Source organism: Mastomys coucha, unplaced genomic scaffold (genome assembly GCF_008632895.1).
Source record: "Mastomys coucha isolate ucsf_1 unplaced genomic scaffold, UCSF_Mcou_1 pScaffold6, whole genome shotgun sequence".
Taxonomy (NCBI): Eukaryota; Metazoa; Chordata; class Mammalia; order Rodentia; family Muridae; genus Mastomys; species Mastomys coucha.
The window spans coordinates 125,159,650-125,163,689 of record NW_022196912.1 but is presented as its reverse complement, the minus strand read 5'-3'; positions in this window follow the sequence as shown (position 1 = coordinate 125,163,689).

The following is a 4,040-nucleotide window of genomic DNA, read 5'->3' as shown; positions in this document are numbered from 1 at the left end:
TCAGTTGTTCTACCTACAGGCTCCCTGGATAATTCTATTTTTAAGCTTTCAATTTCATGAATTTTAAGTAATGTCTAATCTGCTACTAATCACATATAGTACATTTGTCACTTTGGGGGCTGTGATTTTTATCATTGGACATTAAGCTAAAAATTTGAATGATTTTATTAACTTTGAACATATGGAATATTGTTACAATAACCATTTTAATGTCTTCTGCTAAAATTTTCTTACGGTGTAAACCGCAGGCTGGCTTTGATTCTTAGTCTCCTCACTACGGCCTGTTAGCTCTTGGTTATCTTCTTCGATTCCTCACTATGTCTTCCTGCTATCTTTTGTGAAAGTGTGATTATCTTCTTAGATTCCTCACTACGGGCCATGTCTTCCTGCTGGCTTCCGTGAAAGTACTCATCTTCTGCTGGATACCAGACATTGTGATTTTGTCGTTTGGGATGTTGGGTATCTTTGCCTCCAATAAACAATTCTGTGGCTTTTGTGCTGGGTTGATTATTTGGAAAGAGTCTGATATTATTTTGGCATGTTTTGATGATTTCTTAGGCAGACATAGAAAACGGCTCAGTCTAGTGCCTCCTCTTTGCCTCTTTTGGACTGAACTGAGGGCCTCACACTTGGTAGGCTACTGCCCTACATGAAGAAATTCCAAAGAGTTCATCTAGGGCTTTGTCGTGGAGGTCTAGGGGGAAAAGGTGCCTGGATGTCTAGAAGTGCTGATCCCACATCTAAGGCTGATCCTACCTCTAAGGTGTAACTTCTCCCCCAAAGGCTCATATCGAATGCCTGCTCCCAAGATGCCCTAGTGGGAGACGATGGAAACCTTAGGAAGTGGGGCGAGTTGATGGAAGGCAGCACTGTGCGCATGCTCATGGAGGGGATTCTGGGTTCTCTTCTCCCTTCCCCTGCCTCCTGGTCTCCATGATGTAAAGCTTGTTTCTCTGCTTTATGACATTGCCATGATATTCTGCTTCAGCTCAGGCCTAGAACAAGAGTCATGTGGCCACAGAGTGCAGTTTCTGCAACTCTGAGCCATTTTCCCCACAAGGACAGAAAGCTGACAATACAGCAAACACCCCTTCCCAGGGATCCCATCCAGCATCTTGTCAGCTACGGGGTTGTCTAGCCTGGCTTATGGGAAACATTATCTTTTTGTCTTTGTGCATACCAGATATTATTCCTCTAATCTTCCCGGAGCCTCTTCCCCTGGTCCTGGACGTTTTTGAGTCTGAGTACTGCTAGTGGGTTGCTGGCCTCCCGAGGGGACTTCGAAGAGTAGCCCTGCCGTGCTGTGCTGCCCTAGCCGCATGGCTTCTTCCTGCCTGGGGAAGCTCCTTGGGCTCCTTCTCACGTCTCTTCTCTGGCTGGCTGGGCCAGACCATTCACCTCTGGCCAGTTGTATGTCAGGGGGTCACTGCCATGTTCTGCCTATTTCCACGGTGACAGAATTTCTTATTTCATGTATCCGGCCTGTATTTTTCGCAGGTAGAAGGCTAACTCTGGTCTCTGCCACCCTTGATTTTTTTTTTGAGACAGGGCTTCCCATAATTTTTCTTTTAATTTCTGATCCTACTGCCGTTGCTTCCAGAGCTCTGGGATTATGGGATTATAGGCCTGTGGCACCATGTCCAATTTTATACAGCGCCACGGACAGAAACTCATGCTAGACACTCTACCAACTAAACCGCATCTCCCCTCCCCAACCTTTTGAGCCAGGGTCTCACTCTGTAGCCCAAACTGACCTAGAACTCCCAGTCACCTTCTTGCCTTAGTCTACTGAGAGTAGGAATTGAGATGTGAGCCATCACCACCCACTCCATCTTGCCTGGAAGCATAAATTTGGTTTTTGTGTTTTTTTTTTTTTTTTAACACCAGCTAGATCAAGCAAATTCTCTTTTGTCTATTAATCCTTTGTATTTTCTTCCTGCATAGTTTATTGTCCTCACTATTTGTTCCTTTCTCTTTGGGATTATCTGCTGTTGTTCTTAGTATTTTGAAAGGATACTTTCAGGCTCATACTGCAAGTCCCTTTCTCACACTGATTTAAAGAGAAATAGAAACTTTGTTTCCCGTAGCCAGATCCCGCTTTCTCAAAGGGTTGAGGCTCTGAGCCTGAAATCCCACTGCAGCAGCTTCGGCTGTGAAGTAAGAGTCGGCAAACTGCACTGGCGTCTGTATGAAAGTCGTCCTGGCACAGAGTTGCCGGCATTGGTTCAAACAGCATCTGTGCAGATGTGGAATTCTCAAGATCTGAGAGTTAATCTTCCAGGCTGCCTATGTAGATTATCAAGGGGAATGCTTGAGAACCTGTCCCTAACTCTGGACTAAGTCTTTGCTTGTGGCTTGAAGTTACTGCGTTGTGAATATTTTGAGGTGTTGGGATAAGGTAGCTTGGAGTAGGGTTGGCATGTTGATCCAAAAGCCTAGTTTACTGTAAGGACATGGTGGGCTCTCATGGATGCCAAAGAAGATATATAGCTAGGCTTGCAACCAAGGCTGTCTCACCCTTCACCTTGTTGGTCACAGACTTTCTGTCTTCTAAAATGTTAACCCTAATGCTCCAACAGCAGCCACCAAAGTAAGAGTAGTTATGAACAGGGCAGGTGGGCAAAGTGCTCCCTGGGGGGTAGCTCAAATCCTTTCCCAAAATGACTACAATGCACTGGAGATAGCTTACTCTTCTAGACCAGAGGAAATTGACTACAGAAAGATAGGGTTTACTTATTTGTTTATTTATTTATCTATCTATCTTTAATCTCAGGCTGCTGAGCAACTGTGGACTCACTGTTTCAAGTTCAAAGGAAGCTTACAGAGTACACCGGGTCTGATCTGTCCCAGGGGCATAAGGCATCCTAAAAGGCAGTGCGGAAACAGATCTGGGATGAGCAGACACTAAAAGGCAGTTAGAAGAGGCACCTCAGACTGGTACAGACGGGCAAGTGCAAAATCCTCATTTGGAGGGATTAAATAGTCCAGAAGCATACAACCAGAGAAGTGACTCAGGTATGTCAGTAGGAGTGACTAGAAGTCTGACAGGGCCAGCCAGACTTAAGGGACAAAGAGGAAGCATGGGGGCTGTCAGGAAAAAAAAAATCCAGTTGTCTGGTCAGATTACTTTGGGTCTTTGTCCTACTAACAGTGCCTAGACTTTAGTTTTGAGTAGGACAATTCTCTTGGGTTTTCATTCTAAGTTTTAAAAACGGGGCATCATACACTGCAGTAACCTCGGGAATATACTTTATATGCGCATAGAGTCCCTCACACTAATGAAGGTCTGACGAGGGTTCGCTCTGTCCAACCTACTATGCCGGGCTATTTTACCTGCGTTTTAAAAAAATAAGCTAGATATACACACACACTGACGCGCGTGAATTCTGAGGACAGTTTGGAGGCTTATGTGTGTGCTTCGTAACCCCAACCAAGTCAGACATCATTCCCAGCAGCCAGGAACCCTTCAGTCGCTTCCTGCGCAGGAGTCGCCATTCGGCTTTCCACCCAGTGTTTTGCTTCAGGCTCCTCTCAGCTTCCGGCTTCCAAACCCCACCTGCCCCTCCTCTGTCTGCTGCACCACAAGCCCCCATTCTTTGGAAGCAACCTTGGGGTCCACAAAGGGCTCCTCCTCTGCGGAGGCTGGGGGTGTCTGTCGTCAGGGATGTTTTACATCAACCTACTCAGCCGCCGAGCCGAGTCAAAGCGGCGACTCGCCTGGAGACAACAGCCCACTGCCCACCAGGCCGACACCCTAATAATCAGTCAGGGGGCAGAATCTGAACAGAGGAGGCAGGGCGCTGCGCATCCCCGGTGGCGCGTGCCCATGGACCCCGGAGCCTCCCGGCTGGTGCCCCGCCCGCGGCTCGCGTGCGCACCCGGGCCCAGGGCACTGTGGGCACACTGCTCCGACGAGCTCAACCGAAAGCCAGCCGTAATGCTCCCGGGGCCGCGTTACGCTAGGCCACGAGGGTCGGTCCGAGAGCAGAGCGGAACTCCGGGACCCAAGGCGCACACGGCGCGGCGCTGCTCGCCCCCCC